The sequence below is a fragment of the Sinohyriopsis cumingii genome, chromosome 19, assembly GCF_028554795.1.
Source record: "Sinohyriopsis cumingii isolate HCF-2022 chromosome 19, ASM2855479v2, whole genome shotgun sequence".
Lineage (NCBI taxonomy): Eukaryota > Metazoa > Mollusca > Bivalvia > Unionida > Unionidae > Sinohyriopsis > Sinohyriopsis cumingii.
The window spans coordinates 70,590,489-70,612,509 of record NC_142979.1 but is presented as its reverse complement, the minus strand read 5'-3'; the positions used below and the strand labels follow the sequence as shown (position 1 = coordinate 70,612,509).

At 33.7% G+C, this 22,021-nt stretch overlaps 1 protein-coding gene across 6 annotated transcripts in view; it reads right to left on the bottom strand.

The window, feature by feature from the left end:
• The window catches only part of LOC149775923 (uncharacterized), an 84,819-nt gene extending 65,503 nt beyond the window's left edge, over positions 1-19,316 (bottom strand). For 2 of the 6 annotated variants that reach the window (XM_089943549.1, XM_089943553.1), the window contains exon 1: positions 4,536-5,003. The gene's annotated coding sequence lies outside the window, so the exon portion shown is untranslated. Of the gene's footprint in view, positions 1-3,642; positions 3,735-4,535; positions 5,010-19,208 lie in introns of those variants that run through there. The other 4 variants (XM_089943550.1, XM_089943552.1, XM_089943554.1 and 1 more) reach the window with 4 other exon arrangements.
• Positions 19,317-22,021: the final 2,705 nt, after the last annotated feature.

The window sequence follows — 22,021 nt, the reverse complement described above, 5'->3', positions numbered from 1 at the left end:
ATGTGACAGTTTATACTGATGTTTAGCATGGGGCATCATGCCGCAGACATGTAGCATGATGTCCCACCCGGTCACATTTTCCTGACACAAGGCCGACCAGTCCTAACACTAACCTCTTAAAACTGAGCGCCTAGCGAGGCAGCTGTTAGTGCCATTTTTTAAGTCTTTAGTATGACTCGGCCGTGGTTCGATCCCTTGTCCTCTCGCATCCGGAACGTACGCTTTAACCACTACAGGAGCAGTCCATTTGTAAATAAGACAAGGGAGAAATATTGCATGACATATAAATTCATGCAAAATGAAACATTTATTTTTCTCTTCTGTCACGCTTTTTAGTGTATGGTCTGTCCAAAAGATGAACAAGCATAGTACATAATCCTAACACTTAACATAGTTTAGTAAGAAATACAGATCATCAGAACCTCAATTTCCTTTTTATTTACATTAACATAAATGATAAATATGAACGTAAGTTATAAATATGAATTCATGCATACATCAGTGTGTTGATATCTGAGCTACAAGAGCTACAACTTTATTATGCTTCAGCTAGTTTATTTCAGCTTGTTACTGATACTTGAAAATATTTGTATATAGTGGAAGCTGTATGGGACGTAATATCATCCATAAAATGAATTTTCATGTTTATATTGTTTTCTTCTTTTGTTTCTTTTGTTTCTTTGTTTTTGTGGATTTCCGTTTGGATTTTTTGTTTGTTCTTTCGTTTTGGGGGTATTTTGGGGGTCTTTTTTGTTTTCTATTGGGGCGGTGACTTAGAGATACGGGTGCCCTGTTATGTCATTATAACATAACTTTGTCTTATATCAATATGTTACAGTCAAATGTTGGCGGACACATTAACTATTTTTGTTTGTACTTTACAGATACACTATTCTACTCTCTACAGAAAAAGATATTTGTAGATATGACTTTGACATCGAAGTACTTTTTATCTCTTAATTATTGTTAACGAATCCGCCACAGGGCTCAGGTCTCTTTTCTTTCTTTTTTTTTCTGTGGGGTGGGTGGGATAATTTCTACATACTCATATTTCTAGCATATGCTTTAAGCAGTCACTATAAACATGTTTTCTACAATTTCCACTTCCAATAAATTATCCAAGTCTACTGATTATTAATGAAAAAGAAGGCCGGCAAAATGCCGCCGTTGATGTTTGTGTACTCAGTACCTATGAGGAATTCCCTTCTTTTTCTCACTAATAGGTCAACTTGAGACCTATCAATTTATATTGTTCGTCTTCTCCGGAAATTAGTCCGTCACTAATTTCAAAATATTTATGTCTGGTTGTCGTTCACTCCAAAAATTATAAATATTTCTCTCTTTCATTTGTCCGTGCATACTATGTTTCTTCAATGGACAATTTATCCATATAGGATTGAGAATGGAAACAACTTCAAAGACAGCTGTCAGTGACAGATCCAGACCCTGACTGGCTGGTGAGGCAAACTCCACTCGTACCACCAAAACATACGCATACACACAGAAAAGTCCATTTAAAACAGTTTGGAATACTGCATTTTAGTATATACATGCAAATTTGAGTCTAATCATAACGCTTTGTTTTTGCATTATTTTGGTAACAATAATCCAGAAAACCATGGGAAAAAAATCTCTAAAATTTATATTATTGCCGTAATTTTACAATATTCATACATTTAACTGTAAGATGGCGACCTGCCGCATGATCCGGATAAATTAATCAAAATTGATTGTAGTAAAACGTACTGTAGTATCTCATTATAAGTAAATAATATGATTTGTCTATGACTAATACATTTTACCCATTATTGTTAAATACTAGTACGATATACACATTTTATTAAAACGCACTCTACGTATTTTTTTCCCTCTAACTTGTCCATTAGATTATGATTTTGCTTAACTCGTATTTGCCATTTACTATTGGACAGGATTCTAATCTATTCGTACAGAGCTTAATTATTTGACTACCAAACTCCTTCCAATGCACTCACTGCTCACCCCAGGAAAACATTATCCATCTACCACGAATCCATTCTACCCACTCAAGGTTTACCCCAGGAAAACCTTATCAAACTACCACTTCTCCATCCAACCGACTCACTGCCCACCCCTGGAAAACAAATTAGGTTGATCCACTTAAACGTGTTTTTCATCAGTGGTAATACTGTATGTAGAAACGCTTGTCTACATCTCATGTGATCTCTGGTGGGAATACTGATACGTATGACATACTTGAGTGTACAAGAATAGAAATACTTAAAATTGTTCTGAATAAAAGAACAAATTGATCTACATGTTTCCACGTTTCCACGATTTTTGCACACTTGGTAACAATATGTCCACCTGAGCTTGACATTTGCAGAAGAATAATGAGATGAAATAAAATAAAGATAACTACAACAAATGAGAGATTAATAAACTGGAAATTTGTCTTTATTAAACATATTCCCAGATACATGTAATGATGTTAGTATACGTCTCTGAAAAAAGATTGTTTGCGCTGAGGACACAAATGTCCTAATCCTCTACCACCGAAATTTTTTTGCAATTGTTTGTTTCTTTGTAATGGATTGAAAATGTTAACAGGTCATCTAAATAAAAATAGAAACGTGCATGCCAGATTTCAATGTCTGCGTTTTCTTGATTTTGTTTAACCGTGCTAGCAAGGTTTACGTTCAAAAGGTCAAGGTTCAAGAGTGGTTTTTTTTTTTTGCTAAATTAAATTGAAAAAAATATTGTAGCGGTACGCACATATAATTAGTTCATACACATATAAATACAAAGAAGCGTGATACACTTAGTGTGATTATATCAAGTGTTGGTTCCTTAATCCTGCTAGCAATATTTTTGTCACAATAGTCTAAGTCAAAAATATTTTAAAAGGTGGGATGGATGATAGGGGTGTGGGGCATGTTATATTGTCTAACGGACTTAGAAACGTACATCTTAATATAAATAAGCCTAACAGTTTTAACATGTCTACCTCAAGTTGGTTTGTTCAATCATATCAACAATGTTTCTTATTTTTAAATAGTTCAAGATATTCAATAAAAATAGAAACGTGCATGCCAGATTTCAATGTTATAAAAAGGGAACATGGGATCTAATCGTCTGCAATTCTTATCAGCACGTGTACTTTGACCTTAATATAGTGTGTAAAATTTCATAGTTCTACGTTCAATAAGTGTGTGTGTGTGTGTGTGTGTGCATTCTTTTTAGAAACGATTTCAGGAGTAACGTATGGACATAATAACATTCACATTACAACGTACGAACGAACAGCAGTAAAACATATGCAGGTGGCGAATCAAAAGTAAATCGAAAATGATAACAATAGTATTTGTTCTATTTATTTTTCTCTCCGCTTTTATGATTTAAAATTATTACGATGGGATAGTCGTTGCTCCAAGTTTGGGAAGGTTTCAAACGATTCCGTTTTTAAATAATTTGTCCAAGTGTACATTGACTTAATAATAATAATAATAATAATAATAATAACAATAATAATAAAGTCTTTATTTTATGAGGGCGACACAATATATACAAAACTAGTCTCTCTTCTGTGATTCAATTATTTACATACGTAAGGGTAAATATATCTAACAAGAATCATTCAAGTTGGACATAACCTTTTCTTACATTATCTAGACTGCATCCATTTCAAACATCTGCGATGAAAGGAAGGCACTGATGACACTTCTTACCACCTTGCGGTAGACAGTTCCAAATGACTGAACCAAAAATAAAATGTCCTTATACAATTCTGTTTTGGGCTTAGGAAGAAGACCTTTATTAGATGACAAAACGTAGTGTTGGTAGACTAGAATCTGAGTTAAAATTAGTTGCACTTTTGCAGAACATGTCATTTATATAATTAGGGAATGTCTCCCTTTTTGACATTTCTCTCTAAGGAAAACACAATTTGCAGAAATGCTGTACGAAGTGTGTGATTTCATTAATTATCGTGTCCTAAATTGCAGTGATCATATTAATTATCAATCAATTAAGAGATTAAGTATAAGCATATGTTACACTCTGAGGGCGGAAATATGTCAAAGGAGTGCTAATTATTATTGTAACCACTGATGTTCTAAAATGATCAGAGAAATTCTTGATCTAGTAGTGTGTAGTGTCGTTAGTTTAGAGTCGATAAAACCAACTGAATATTTTATATCTTCAAGATATTTATTAGGGTAATTTCCTCAGAGAAAATGATGTTTGCTACGTGCTGCATCGACGATAAAAGTACGGTCAATAATTTCATGATAATTGCAATGCATTTTGTGGAATAAGCCTTCGCTACATATCGTAAATCTTACAATATTTAGTCCTTACGAATTACGTTATGTCCTTTCGAATGGATTGGATTTTAGAAAAACTATCTCTTCTGAAACTTTTAAATATTCGTAGATTTTTTTAAATCGAATGTATTAGGAAGATTTGCATATATTGTTTAAATCGAATGTATTAGGAAGATTTGCATAGAATGTACGATTTTTTTGACAGAAGTTCACTTTCAAACAGATACTTACTTTGATAGGTACGACTTCACCGTAACGTTTGGTCCGCCATCAGTGGAAACTCAGCTTGAATAAAATGTTATATTACCTTTCAGGAAATGCACAAATTAGCTTCCAAACTGTAAATCCGATCCATGAAGTATCAACAAAATAACCACTTTTCTCAACCTCAAATGGTTTGTGTCCGGAGAATTAGGTATGGTTACTTGGTGAGATTTGAAATAAATCTGCCTGGCGATAGTTCCCTAGACGCGTCGTTCTAGCAACCGTGCTTATCTACTGTCAACTCATAACCTGTCCTCCCGAGAATACGTGTGTCATATCAACAGATAAATCTGGTATATCAGTGATAGGCGCGGTTACACAATCGAAGTAGTGTCTCTAGTTCAACTTGTTTCCCTTTGTGATTTGAATGTGTAAAATTCAAATACTTTTCCAACGGATCTCTAGAATATCTTTTGCAATACTCCCAACCATCCTCAACTTTGACAAAAATTGTACTTCCGGATAAACAATGGATGACTCAACTCGTAACGTCATATTCTGATGAAAATTCCATCAGTTTTCCTTAGAAAAGTCTATGCTTATAAATCAACAGGATAACCTACAAACGATGACAGTTCTCGCATTTCATAATAAGGAAGCTACATGCATGCACAACACGATTCAATTGAAAAACAAATTATATTTCAGTTTACATTTACGAGCACTTGTTACTTTACCTGAAAGTATATACGTTTGGTCCAGAGGTTTGGTTGAAGTATGAAACAGAGGAAAAAAGCAGAGATGGTATGAATGCGAATAAAATGGATATTGAATTTGAAACAGTTTGTTTAAAAATGATGCGCGAAAAACGATAATAGCAGGTGAGAATCTGAACTTAGAAGACTACTTGTTAGATTTAAAATAGTTTTATATTTTTGTATTGGGTTGTTTACAAACTTAGATGGGATTATAATGTGGACACTTTAGATGAGATGCAAAACAACATTCAAGATTATGAAATATAGACTTGTCTATTTGAAACATTAAAAACAAATCCTACAGTGTTTATGCAAAGATGATGATTGACAGATGGTTTTCAACCATTGGCAGATGGCATCGATGATGGACATATTGAGATAAGCAGCTACGTCTAAAAGCATAGCAGATACACAAAAGAATGGTACACTGGAAACGCGTGATTTGCCAGGTGCAATATTGACAGTATTCTGTCAAGGTCTTTGATGACATCATAGAAGAGGTACAAACCAGTAACTAGTTCACTGTGTGCATAAATGCATATTTTGAATCTATATTCAATTAACAAACATCAACAAGTAATTAACAAAGCTGTTTAAAAAAATTAAACAAGTATAGGTACCAATTGTATTAAAAAGCTACAAATGTCACGTGGAATATCTGGTGGAATAAATGGCAAAAAAATGCAGCTTATAAAAGAAGCAGAGATTGCGCAAAGAGACACGAGATTAATATGATACTGTGATGGAGGAAACATGTACTTACATGTGAGTGTGAACAAAACAGTCAATAAAGGCTTAATGTATTTGTACAAGAGAAGCCGATTTGACGCTATTTTCTTGATTTTAAATATCGAACTTCACTTTCCTTTATTAATGCTAGCCAGTACAACACTGTACATTTGCCCAACATCTCATATTAATTCTCCAGTCAACCGAGATAATTTACGGATTTGAATGAGATATAAATTTTATACACTGAAACACAATGTTTTACTTACAATTACCCGGGCTTCATTTTGAAAACTATACTATTTAGTTTGACAGAGAAGAGTCAAATAAAAGATGCAGCTCGTAATATGAAATGAAACCACTTAACTGGGTAGCGTACTTGATCTTGGAATGTGTGTGTGTGTGTGTGTGTGTGCTAACGTAGCATTGACAATTTGAGTCATATCGCTACGATGTCTGTACTGTGGCAGTTTATAGTGTGGTCTAGCACTGGGTCATCATGCCACAGACATGTAGCATGATGTCCCCACCCAGTCACATTATTCCCACACCAGGTCGACCAGTCCTAACACTGGAGGCTGCTGTTAGTACCATTTTCATAAGTCTTTGGTACGAATTGGCCGGGGTTCGAACTAGCTACATACCGCATCCAAGGCGGACGCTCTAACCACATTGACCACTGGAGCGGTCAAATGTGATAGATAAAAACATACCTAATTTAGTAAAATCAATATATAAAGTCACATTTAATTCCAGCTGCGAAAGCTTTGGTCTGAATGTAAACTACGTCGGCCTAGAGACAACGCGTTCAAACAAATTAATTACAGCTTAGCTTTGAAACGAACGAAATTGATCTACAGCAATTTTTAAATCATAATTGTGGATATGTCAAAGTCAAACACCAGTACTTGATCGATATATAGGGCCAGAAGAAGAGAAAAACCGTATGTCAAGAATTTTCGGAACATATTTCTGTTGTCATGTTATCTGCTTACACACTTAAATATAACCATGCAGAAGGTACTTTTGAATAATTAAAGACACTACCAGTTGATGAAATAGATTACATGGCTACCAAAGAATAATCTACTCGTTGTTCAGACTTTTCCTGCAATACAGCAATGTCCTGACAGATAAGGGAATATTTAGATTGAGTCAAACTATTAGCTGATACGTAATCTGCATTTTGATTGGACGGTTACAAATAAGAATATCTATAAACCAATCAACATCTACAGTATCAGACAGTGCAAAGAAGTTGATGGAGCTACATGTTCTAAAACAGTAAAGGTTATGATACATTTGAAAAAAGCATGTACAACATAAGTTGTAGATTCAAAATTACAAGATAAACCTATTTCTTTGTTCAAAGCGATAACCGAAATGTGCTCACTATGTTATCCATATGGCTAACATTTTCGCTACACCAATAATGTCAAGCGTAATTTAAAAAAACAAACATCATCAATGCTGTATTCTATGCAGTAATTTCAAAACACTCTTACACTTGCGTACACCATTCATTAAACGGACCTGTTTAATTAAAAACCTGGTCCACCATCAATCATTGACATTGACTTACTTGCAAAGCTGATCATTCCATCTTCACTAAGCCAGTGCACAGATGATTAACTATATGCACATGTGCTGTTATCTGACAAAATCGTCAACACCGTGAAAATGAGTGCAGGTGAAATGCATTGCTAATAAAGATTTACGTCTGTGCACGGGGCCCCGAGTGGCCGAGTGGTCTAATGTGCTCTCCGTTACGGATCACTGCCATCTCATCTCTGCGTGGGTTCGATTCTCGGATTCGGCCAATGTGGGTATGTGAGAAAGCTTGCCAGTAGCTTCTCGTGGGTCGGTGGTTCTTTCCGGGGTTTTCCCGGGTTCTTCCTCCACCATACTGGCCGCATGTATAGCCTATCGTGTGCTGAAAAATGGCGTTTAACCCTACAACAACAACAACAACATCTGTGCACAGTTGATGATCCGCACCAATTTTGTCCAGAAGGGACCCCGTCATTTGATTTTTTCTTTTTTTACAGAAATAATACAGTGTGGAGTGATACAAAGAATATGATAATTATAATAACGGGGTTTCTTAGTAAAAGATACTCCAGTGATATTTGTCATTTAATTCTTTGCTGTATAGAATGAATTTGTGGGAAATGATCCAAAAGTATGTAGACTTGGAATCAATAATAATAATAATAATAATAATAATAATGATAATAATAATAATAATAATAATAATAATAATAATAATAAGAAGAAGAAGAAGAAGAAGAAGAAGAATGAGGACTTTGTATAGCGCCCAGTCTTTAGAAGCTCTAAACGCTTTACAACATTAGACAGCATCTATAAGATAAAAACATATATAAAGATATGATTACAAAAACAAACACCATGAAATTAGAAAACATAAAAAACATGCTGAGAATATTTAAGGTAGGGAACATTATTAGGTCTTTAAGTTTGTTCTTGCAGTCGAAATAAGTGAGTTTTGAGAGCACTCTTGAATGGGATCACTGTCTTTGTGTCTAAGTTCAGTGGGCAATTCATTATTTCAATGACTTTTCTATCAAGTGATTCCCCGAACATAATGAATTTATTGATTTTCTCCTGACATATTGTTCTTAATAGAGTTTGCTTTTTACTTGAGTTGTAACCGTGTATCACGTTTTCACCATCCTAATTATATACACCTAAAATTGTATTGTATTTTCCATAATAAAATCAAAATTATCATAATTTTTGTTTCTCAAGTACCCATCCAGCCGCCATTGCGTCAAAACTTTTCTTATCGACTTCTAGACCAGAAGCCACGTCAGACTGTCGCAAAATAGGAAACTCCATTCCCACTCCGACTCAATAATTGTAAGATTCGAATTTCTAACATCAGCAAAGTTAGCTATTTTCATCTTTTGTAGTTGACTCATGCTTACAGAATTTGAATATCAAAGTCAATAAGCGTAAGGTTTTAGAATAAAAAAGAAAAACATGATGTAAATTGGTATCCTTGCCGTACTCTTCTTATATTGTAAGTTAACCAGAAGAGAAAGAATTATTTATAACACTTGATTATTTGCTGCATTAACATATCACTACTTACTTCTTGAAATACCTTCCACCATTAATTTTACTCTCAGTTGAAATCTACAGTTAATCGAATTGAAGCTTTTGCGAAATCCTAACCATATACCCGAAAAGGGAGAATAAGCGAAAACAATCAAGATTTATATCGAGCAACGTAGAGTGGTTTTATAAGCTAACGCCATGAACGATATGGGAGTCGCATTGCGACATATCTCTAAAGTTATATCAATCAGTAACGTCACATGAAGTCAGTTAACTGGGCTCTTTTACTAGTTTATGACAATCCAGTTTGTATGAATTCACCAAGTTTTCTATAATCTGATTGGATGCAAACGGTCAGTGATACTGATCAGGAAATGTTTACACATCACTAAATTATGCAGCCTACTTTTAGTTCTGTTTCCGATTCATTTTATGTAAAGCTTTATCCATACCAACGCCTTACACCATAATGAAAGCATCAGCAAACTCCCACCCACCCATCCATGTGAATTCCGATTAAAATGTACAACCGCCAGATTAAATTCGCCCATTAAAAATTAAAACAATGTAATTGCACTGACCTTCCTGCAATCCAACATTCATCCAGCTTGCCCAAGAAAGCATATGGCAGGCTTTACAAGTCAATCTTTAGAATTTAATGAAAATATTTTCAATCAACTGTTATTAAAGGTCACGGCAATAAATATTACTGCATCGACATTATACACTATTTTGTTTATCCCGGTGAATCAAACTACAAAATAAACTATTTATTCCAAGCCATTTCTTTTCTGTAGAAATTAAAATAAAAATGTTGGCACATATATAATGAATAACTACATTCACATTACTTTTTAACTATTAAAATAAAGGGTACGCATTTTGATACCTACGATGTTGATTTCTAATAATAATCACAACCAGAAACCACGCGATATTTGAATGACAAACCAACTGGATGCTTGTTTTTGTTCTCCATAATGCATAACAATTGCGCCTATTATAATACAATACTTTCAAGAAACGATCAAGCCTATTGCACATTTCTACCATTTGTTCCTTGGGACTTACCAATGCATAAAAATGCGCTGAATTCTACAATGGAACTAAGTAGTTTCGCGTAAGTAGAAGTTTTTTTTCCATGCCTTAATTGCGTATTCAGAGTGCTGCAGTTTTCCTCTCCAAATCCATGAACCAACAGAGTACCATCAAAGCTTATTAGAATCCTTTCAGGAGTTACTGATAGGGTGGCGTGTAATGTTAGCCAAAAGAATGAATTCCAATTTCAAACTTTAAAGCTTTCTGCAGGACATTGTATACGAATATTATAATGAGAAACCATAACCACCTCCGAATACTTAGTAACTATCCATTAAAGACACACTCATTATTTGACGCTACATATTGATTTTCCTCGTTCATTAGTCTAGATATTTAGCGCAGGAGTGCTGAGATATATGCAGAGTTTTGAAACATGTGATGCCAATAATCGTACAAGATCTTTATCGCATGGACAGGTAATTAGATCTTGGTATTAGGCCGAGTTGCTTTAATCGAATTCAAACCCTCACAGTTTCCCTCTTTTTATATGACTGACTCCTATATTACTCAATCGAGCTGAATAAAGATCAACGGTGCAGCTTGCATTTGTGTATTTTTCCTCTGTGTCAATCTTACTAGCTAAGTATATACATTCATTAGTGATTCTCAGTGGTAGGCACAGTGTATTTTGCATTTTCAATGGGATCTCTCTAGTGACCCTAATTTCTGCATCAGCTGATATGAAGTATTGTAAAAGAGATCTCTGTGGCGTTCGTGATGTTTGCACGAGCTTTTATGGGGTATTGTAATATTGGCAATTATTTTTAACTTGTTATTGTAACTCATTCTTTCAATATTGTGTGCATATTAAACAAATTGAGGCTTGATAGACTGGAAGACGAGTATCAGGAACTGGCTGAAGATCGGATCGGATCCACTACGAGATGTATGCTATTTGCATTTGTTGTGCGTGGGCAACAGCAGACGACATCCCTTCTCATTCTGTCGCACTCGCACCATGCAAGTAGATAGTATGCTCTCATATAGCACAGACTTTTTCGCTATGCTTAGCATAGGTACATGTGACTTTTATTATGAGTGAACTTTGAAACAAATTGCTAAGAAATGCTCTTCACTCTCCCGAGACCAGGACATTTGTTCCAAGTAGTATGCAGGTTAGCTTGCTTACACTGCCTTTTCATATAAAATACTAAATACTGGATTATAGGAGCAGGAAACGACATCATTTGTATGAAATGTTACAGGAATAAAATCTTCATTCCTTATCTAACATTTAATTAAATTGTATTACGGATACTAATTTGAGGGGAGAGCCATACGATTATTCTGCACTCTTTTAATACTATTGTCACATAGTGAGTCAGTTATAAAACTAGTCATCAGTTATGTTCCTATACGAAGAGTAAATTATTGCTTATGTGACGTATTTTGTTTGCTGTAATTCCCCTGGGCTTTATAAGAATCATCTAAATATCATTAGCTGTTACTAAATAAGAAAATGTGTTATGAAGCTCCGAAAAGGAACAAAGTAAGTATGTTAAGAAAACTCGAAAAAACAATTTGTAGGAAATATAATTATTTATAACCAAATGCACAACAAGATCCATAGTGCTAATCACGACCTTATCCAGCACTGAATGACACAATGTATTTTAGTTTTGTTAGAGATAAAGCTCCAGGAGGGCATGGGAAATTTTAGTAACATTCACTGTGTAAATAGCTTTACATAGATACGGTTATCCAAAGGATCGGCAGCTTGTACACATTGAATGACTGGGGCTTTAATATCTAGCCACATTATTTTGTACAAAGTAGAAATATTATTTGCATTAGAGTAATTGGGTTTTCTGCTTAATTTGTACATTCTAGGTCCAATGAGAAAATCCCCTACAAATAACTATGTTTGTCTGTCTGTCTGTCTGTCCGTATGTATGTATGTCTGTCCGTATGTATGTATTTATGTATGTATGTATGTATGTATGGAACATATTTGTAATACTGTAGTATGGCATTATATTTTTCATTTGTGCAACCTAGGACCTTCTGCGAAGGTAAAAGGTCATTTGTAATAATGTAATAGAATATTCTTTTTTAAAACATTTTACAACCTAGGTTAAATGAAACATTCCTATAACATTTAACAATGAAGGTATATTTTTATAAATTGTCAAGGAAATGTATAAATCCCTTTGTCAATTATTAAATACATGTACTCGAGTTTCGTTTTTTATGTACTACGATGCCCGAGGGTGATTTATGTATATTGTAAAATATTTTGAAACAATGAGTTCGGTTCATCCTATGCAACACGTGCGAAGTGCTTTAGATGGGAATAACCGATATTCACCAAGCGCACAGATGATTTAGGGTTACGTATTCTGTGTATAAATACCTCATCGTAGGACGAAAATATTACACTACGGAAACGCTTTGTCTTCTTAAACTTGCAGAAAAATGAATACTGCTCACCTTCTAAACGAGGAGTACGTAAATACCATACGTACTCACCTGAATAGTGTTCAAACTAAATATGTAGGAAATATAATGAGGGATTGGGAAATAATAAAAAATGAGGTTAGGAGAATAACTTAAGTATTTTAGCAAAATTAAAACTGTAAACAATGGATTAAAAAGAGATATTCTGAAATTAAGACAAAGAATGAACCTCTAACACAAGAGGATGACAAAGTTATTAAACAATGGGAGGAGACAGAAAAAGAATCAACTCAAGGTATCAAAACTAGAGCAGGAAAACATTAGTATCTATATAAGAAAGAAAGAGAACTGTATAAAAGATTAGAAATAAAACTGAAACTACAAACAATTTAATCAATTCGCTTTAACAACATAGCTTAACAAGGATAAAAAAGACACATTAGAATGTATTAAAAACTATTACGCTAATATATATATATATAAACTCATAATATTGATGCTAATACTATAAGTAGCTATTTACAGCAAACTAAATCTAAACAAATATCTACAAATGAATGTGAAAAATGCGTTCAGAAAATCTTAAAGGCTATAAAAGGATTCGAAAAAGGAAAATCTCCAGGGTCGGATGTTATTATGTCGGACTTTTTAGAATTGCTTTATAACAATATATATTATTAAATGGGGAAATGCCAAAAAAGCCAGAGGGAGGGAATCATTACATTATTATATAAAGGGAAACGGGATAGGGAAGAAATCAAAAGCTGGAGACCTATAACTTTATTAAATAATGGTTATAAAATAAAAGTAGGTTTATCGCCAATAGAATAAGGAATTGCTTAAATTCAATAAAAGATATAAATCAAAGTTGTGGAGGGGTAGGAAGGAAAATTGTTGATAATACGTTATCAATATCAGCCATAATAGAAGATTTAAAAATGAAAGATGAAAAGGGAGTCATGTTTTTATTAGATCAAGAGAAGGCTTTTGATTGAATAAGAGCATGACTTTATTTTTAAATCCTTGGAAAAGTGTGGATTTGGTAGAAATATCATAAATTGGATTAAAGCCATGTATGTTAATATTACGTCTAAAATAATCATTAATGGAGTAATTACAGATGAGATACAAATAGAACGATCAGTAAGACAGAGCTGTCCTTTATCTATATTGCTATATGTAATAGCAATTGAATCCTTGAATATAAATATCAACCAAGACACTAATATTCAAGGAATCATAATACCAAATTTGAAACATGATCTTAAAACTATACTACATGCAGATGACTGTACAAACTTCACCAGAGATGGACCATCCTTCAAATATTACATTATGAAATCCAACAATTTTGAAAAGCATCTGGTTCCGCGATTAATCATGATAAAACAGAAATTTTATTAACAGGAAACTGGAGGGGCAACCATCCCGGTCTCCCCCCCCCAAAAAAAATAAAACTCTATTAAAGATCATGCAAAAGCACTAGAGATAATTTACGGAATGAACTCTACTCACAAAAACTACAGTGAATTACTAATTAGGATAGAAAAGCAGATTGAACTTGGTCGCACACGAATATTAACTTAAGAGACCGTATACAGGTCGCTAAAACCTACATGTACATCCAATTGGATTATATGATGAATTCGGTGCAACTCAAGGAAGCCATGATTGGCAACATTGAAAGAAAAGTATTGAGCTACATTTGGAACAATAAAATCCATAACTTGAAGAAAAAAACTTAAATGCAGACCTAAAGAAAAAGGAGGGATAGCCCTGCCCAACCTTAGCAGTAAACAAAAAGCCATTATTTTAAATAGGTTTAGTCAACTAAATAGCTCTCCCAAGTAACAATGGGAAGCAATAAGTATTTATTTATACGGTTATGTATGCCATTTTAATAATGAAATTTATACAAACAATAAACTAACCAAATTATTAAAAATCCCTGGGTCATGTAGAAGAGTCAGTGAGCTCTTATATATTTATAGAGATAACCCAAGAGTATGGGACAGGATGAGCAATATCTATGCAACCCTGAATGATGTAGCTACCCAGGATAAACAGGAAATTGAACTCCGTTACCCTGATTTAAACTGGACGTCCATTTGGAAACATTGGGCTGGTATAGGATCAGCATCCATACAGGGGAGACTGTTCCCATATGTGCACGACATATGGCTGACGGGTAAAGTTGCCTTTAATAGACCTTTAGTAATTATTTTACCAAAATGTAGATTGTGCGGAAACTCTATAGATTCTAAAACTCATTTAATCACTATATGTTGTTAGAAATCAATAGAAAGACAGGTGTCAAAAGACAAAATTAAGGCTAAGTATGGAGTTAATAAACAACTACTTTACACAAATAATATTATTGATAAAGAAATCTACAAGGATTTAGTTCTATACATTAACTCAAATATGGAAACATTAAGAGAAGACTTCGAATTGTAATTCATAGATTATTCCAATTATTTATTATTTAATTGCTAACTTTCAAACAATGTTGTACCTGAGATCTTCTTCTCACTATCATATCAAAACTAAGATACATATACAATGAACAGGATTATGGCCTTGCTGAGTAAGGAGAATATGATGGTACGACGCCTGTGCTACGTGACTCACGTGTGGTAGTACAGGTCGAACCGGATTTTCCCAAAGGCTAGAAATAAGAACATTACGAACACAGAAACACTGTATATTACGCACGACATACACACACTCAATAATACAAATGCACACACATATGCTCAAAATTCATACCTATCTATCATTCTCTTACATAGCACATAACTAAAAATATACAAGGTTATACAGACCTGGAAGCACGGCATAGACGACGTTCGCGTCACAACCGAACTTCCCGAGTTTCAACTGAACCATTAAAAAATTGACAACTCTTTGAATTTGACCCATATATGGCCAGTCTTTACAACTAAACAAGTTAATATACAAACAATAGCACATACACATAGCACACATTGGACACAACCGTTCCCTGGCAAGGAACACTGCTTCTTAAATAAACTCCAAGACCAGCCAGGGTTGAGGAGTAATTATACACTAGAATAGGGAGGGTGTACAAACCCTAGATCTAAATTAATTACACATACACGGAGGGGGAAGCAACAACAACAAAAATCCTTTAATCTTTCGGCGCTAGGGGGTCCGTCAAATGATGTATATTCTGAGACGGACCACACCAATAAAAGGACTTGCAGATCTCCAACTGTAGAGCTGATAAAAGTTGACGGGGTGGCAGCTGTAGAGCTGATCAGTGTTGACCATGGCAGCTGTAAAGCTGACCATAGCAGCTGTAAAACTGACCATAGAGCTGACGATAGAGCTGACGACAAAGCTAGTTGAATAGCAGCTGTAAAGCTGACCATAGCAGCCATAGAGCTGAAGACAAAGCTAGTTGAATAGCAGCCATAGAGCTGACTAAACAGTGTTTTACTGGTTGAGTAGCATTGTGATCTGACGTTGCTGACTGATTGGTGGGCGCTCATTGCTTGATTGAAGAAGTGAATGAATGGTGATCGGTAATTACCTGTAAAGCTGACTGCTTGACTGACCAGTGTTACTGGTAGCCAAGTATTCCAGCGACGGAGTGCTTTGTGTAACTTCGTACAGGTGGTATTCATTTAGCCGTGGGCTAATTTTGGGGTTTCTTATACCCAGTGTTTTGGGACTGTAAAGATATATTGTATGATATCTGTCCCATTTTTACATCATGTTTACTATTTGAGTAAAACACATAATTTTTTCGTCGTGTGAAATTAATGTAAATCATTAACATTTGTCCTTTACTATGTAAGGTCAATTACTTGTATTCACATTTATGTTACATTATAAGGTTTGTACGGAATGTGTTAATGTGTCCAATAATTGGTTCATATACACACACGTATTAATCATAATTCTTTTTTCATCTGAGTCATTCATCAATAAACATTTTATTTGTATCACCATCATTAGTGTTTCGTTATAAATCCGACCCAAACGTGGTTATCTTGTTACATATATGCATTTGTATATGTATTTGTATGTATTGATGGATGGATGGATGGACAGATGGGTGGATATGTGGGTGGATGGGTGGAAATATTATGAAGTGTCATTCTATGCGTATCTACTCAATTTTATATGCAGATTTGTCTAAAGAAACTAGAGATGCGATGTTAATACATCGAAGCCACGTAATAAAATGAGGTCACTTTAATATTGATTTGATGTGTTTTAAGGCACAGCAGCACAAGCAGATTATTTAATACAGGGAAATTTGTGTAATGTGTCTTGCCCAAGGACACACTACGATATACGGCACAGGCTGTTCCGATTGAAGGACTCGAACCCACACTTTTCGGATCCAGCATGCTAACAACTAAACCACCTCTTCTCTAAAAAGCAATCGAACTAGTGTATAACCAATACTCAAGGTCAATAGAAATGTATACTTCCTTATCAAAATGATGGTAACTTTGTTATAGGCAATTCAATAGAAATGTATACTTCCTATCAAAATGATGGCAACTTTGTTATAGGCAATTCAATAGAAATGTATACTTCCTATCAAAATGATGGTAACTTTGTTATAGGCAATTCAATAGAAATGTATACTTCCTATCAAAATGATGGCAACTTTGTTATAGGCAATTCAATAGAAATGTATACTTCCTATCAAAATGATGGTAACTTTGTTATAGGCAATTCAATAGAAATGTATACTTCCTATCAAAATGATGGTAACTTTGTTATAGGCAATTCAATAGAAATGTATACTTCCTTATCAAAATGATGGTAACTTTGTTATAGGCAATTCAATAGAAATGTATACTTCCTTATCAAAATGATGGTAACTTTGTTATAGGCAATTCAATAGAAATGTATACTTCCTTATCAAAATGATGGTAACTTTGTTATAGGCAATTCAATAGAAATGTATACTTCCTATCAAAATGATGGTAACTTTGTTATAGGCAATTCAGTTTGTATTACTCCACCTGGATGCTAGATATAATTATATCTGATGTAATAAGAAAGTATGAATAGATTCAATCTTCTTAGTTTAGTTGAAGTTAAAGTATCTTTCAACTGTTAAGCGTGAATCGGACCCGTTAACTTCTTCCTTTTACGTACGCGATTTTGGCATGATTTGTATCAAAGAATAATATCACAGTCGTATAGTGGACGATGTAAATTTTATAACCATATGTTAAGGAAGATAATGATATCACAGTCGTATAGTGGACGATGTAAATTTTATAACCCTATGTTAAGGAACATAATGATATCACAGTCGTATAGTGGACGATGTAAATTTTATAACCCTATGTTAAGGAACATAATGATATCACAGTCGTATAGTGGACGACGTAAATTTTATAACCCTATGTTAAGGAACATAATGATATCACAGTCGTATAGTGGACGATGTAAATTTTATAACCCTATGTTAAGGAACATAATGGTTCACTAATTACCTCGAAAATATCGTTGAAAATAAAAGTTTTTATGTTTTGTGCGTAGTTATGTTTCATCCATAAATGTCAATCACACATCTTCTGTTTATAATGCAGAGAAAATCACACAAGTTCATAGGATTATTTGTATAAAATAAAGCTAGATGGATCGTATTATACTTTCTATTGTACAAACTGTAGTAAAATATTATGTAGTGGAACCGAGTTTAAGTTGTCAGTATTTAGGCTGTTTTACTGTGGAAAATTATTGCATCGATGAACTATTACGAGGAATGATAACTCTTTCATAACCTTTACCTTATTTGAAAGATTAAACATATATATAGGTTTAGAAGTTTGTTTGAAAAAATAAACTTTAATTGATCACTTGGGGGTATGGTATATAAACATGCATAAATAAAAACACAAATTATACATGTCAGACCAAGAAATATAAATGGATATTGGTTTCTAAAACAACGTAATGTAATTTCGTAAACACCAACCTATAATACAAAATCACTAAATATCTAAAAGCATATGACGGCATAGGTCAATCGTAGATATTAAGACTGTCTCAAACGTTATATACAGAGAGACATTAAGCAATGTTAATGGAACAGCTCGGATAAAGTAGACTGCTAACGTAAATCCTCGTGCTATCACGAATAGCAGTGAAACCTACGTATGATATTAAGCCCATATTACATCCAGGCTCAACCATTGCTCTAGCATATAAATAATAGATTAAAAATATTAAGATTTCTTCTTTGTTTTCAATACACAAATGCCATTAATTACCTTATATGTTTCCGCTTTTATTTTCTTCCATTTTATTTGAGGTCCGTCAAATAGTGAATTACATATGCGAAGATCAATACAGAAGAAATATGTCGTCCGAAATAAGTTAATTCGAGATGTTCATCTCACGTAGTAACTTAGCGCTGTTGTTTTTGTCAAAGTTTTAAACATACTTTATTTTAGATATCTTTTGACAAGCATGAGCCTGAAATTTGACATCACAAAGAGGATATTTCCAGTACAATCATTCATGTAACGATGAAAAGTTATGAAGTTAAAAAATTTTTATACGCAGAAGTTAACGTGTCAGAAGAAAATAAAATCGGATAAAAAGTCTTTAAAACACCTTTATGTGTAGTACAAACCCCGTTCTTGATAGGATAGTATTCAAAGCCCGACCAGTATGCGTTTCCCGGATTGAAACGTGTAGCCTCACGTACAGGGTGAACAATGAGTAAACAGCATTAAACAAGTACTTCCCGTCCGAAAGAAAATATATACACATTTCTAAGTGAAGTGACTATTTCAACGATTTTGTTCACCTTTTCAATGTATAAAATGAAGCACACGGAGTTTTGTCAATATCACCAGATATAATCATGCCGTAATTTCGCCTACATAATGATTTAGCGGAAAACGCTAAAGAACCTGACTCACGAACATAATACAGACTCGCTAATTTAATATATGTAGTATTCATTGCTTCTTATAAATATGTTGTGCTTTTGATAATGAAATGTACTTTTATGTGCATTGGATTCGAAACGTTTTATTTTTTCTTTTTCAGTTTTATCACATTTCCTCCATGCAAGACTCAATTTTTTATATTCCTATAACATTTAAATGCAAATCACACGTGCTACGAGTAGTTTTCATTGTTTTACTTTTTTCCGTTTGACAGAACTATTGTAAAATTTAAATGATTATACAGAGAAAAGGGTGAAATAGAAATGGATGTTCTTGATTTAAAAAGAATTAATAAACTTCCTTTATGCATTTGCAATTGATTAACTAGTAATATTTTTTAGTTATGCAACATATGATGTGACAGGAACCATTATTAAGATGCATGTGTCCCAAAGGCAAATCTGTTAACAGTTACGATAAGAACGTCAATAGCAACACACGAAACGAACCGAACAGACGAAGAGTCGTAGCATAAACTCTGTTATATTTATCATAAAGAACGTAATTGTTGTAGAGCTCTTTTATTCGAACAAATTTGTACCAAATGGTTAAATTCATATTAGTGCTGATACAAAGGCGGTAACTAGAGGGACTGACTATATTAGTAAAAGTGTTGATCTGTTTTGAAGCGACGATGAAACAATACTGAAAAATATAACGACTGGTTTGAACGTTATATATCTCATAGAAACAAATTTCATGAAGGGAAAAGAGCACCGAGATCTTTGAAACCATCCTTTCGAATAATAATAACAATAATAATGATACTACTAGTACTACTACTACTACTAATAATAATAATAATAATGATAATAATAATAATAATAATAATAATAATAATAATAATAATAATAATAATAATAATAGGGAACTAATAATAAGGAAATGATAATATAATGTGTTAAAACTATTTTAAAAAGGAAACGAAGAAGACCCTAAGAAAAGTTGTAAAATGACGGCTGAATAAAGTCAGGGCCAGATTGGGGAGTTTTCAGAGTATCAGGACCCTCCTGCTTCCCAAACTAAAACAAAAACCTACACACACACAATCGTATAATCACTTGTGTTACGAATATTTGATTTAATTTATATTTGATTTAATTTAATTGTTCGTTTGTTAGTTTTAAGTTTTGTTTATTCCATTACATGCTATCGTAACGTAACTTTAATTACTGGAATAGATTTCAGTTCTGATTGGTTTTTTATTATTATCAAAGTAAACAACTAATAATAGAAACATTGTATAGAATGCTGACCTAGTTCTTGACCTTGATTTAGAACCAGTGATAGTTTCTAGTAAACCACTTTTTATTATTATTCTTTCCTAGAGTAAGATTCATAAAGTGGAATCAAGGCCATATCTGGCCTACGTGTCAAGTAGTATGGTTTTTCCAGAGGATTGACCCTTATCCGGGCATCTGTTTTGCTTTGTAGCTAGATTGATTATTGATGTTTTGAGAAATAATAGTCATTCTTGCAATAACATTTTGAGAAGTCAAAGTCTATGTTGTGACCAGTTTTGGGGCTAATTATTCTATTTTTTCTTCAAATTATTTGGATTCCAAGAAGATTATTTTCCCCTGGAAATAGTTGTGCTTTAAATTAATTCTTGGACAAAGACAGTTATCGAAGTTTATACAGAAATAAAACTGGAATATTATCTTCTGTGATTCGACAAAGAACTGTTGACACATCAGTACGATGCTGACTACTGCATACGTCATCGTCTTCCATTCTGGATTTCATAGGGATTCGAACTCAGTTTCGTTAGGACCTTTTATTACTAGGACTTCTATTTCTTAATGCTTTGATTAATTTTGGAAAAGTTCTTTTTCTCATTTATACCTGATTTTTTTAGGGAACTAAATTATTTGTTAAATTGTACAAAGCTTGTTGTGGTCACTTTTTTCTTGTTACGTTTTTTAAGAGCCTAAACATGTAACACTTGTCATTTGAAATATGACGATCATTTTATTCTTGCGCAAGTTTACTGGGTATTATGTACACTTTGAGTAAACAGACACATACATTTTTGCTTCGGTGCCCTTTCGAAGAAAGACAGGGCACTTTTGAAATTTTGGAAAGCCCCCAAATAATTGACCTGATCCGGCCCTGAAAGTGAAAATATTGTTGTATTTATCACACATTTAATAGTTACAAGAGAAACAGGAACAGTGTATATTGATAACAATGAATACAGTTTCTGATCCCCCTTTAACTCTGTGTTTTCCGCTTGCATGATATTCATATTTGCAAAATTGAACACAAAATCACATTTAATTTTGATCTTTTCAAGTCGTAAATGAAAATGCATTTGGCACGAGCTAAGCAAAAAAATGGAAGAGAATAAGAAATGGATGACAAGCATTAAATTGATAAATATCGCTAATACCTCTTTACCTCACATCACCGTTTGTGTTATCCATGTGCTTTCGAAACTAAGAGTCGGGAACATTGTGTCATCTTCTATTTTGTGTCTGTCTGTAGGTAT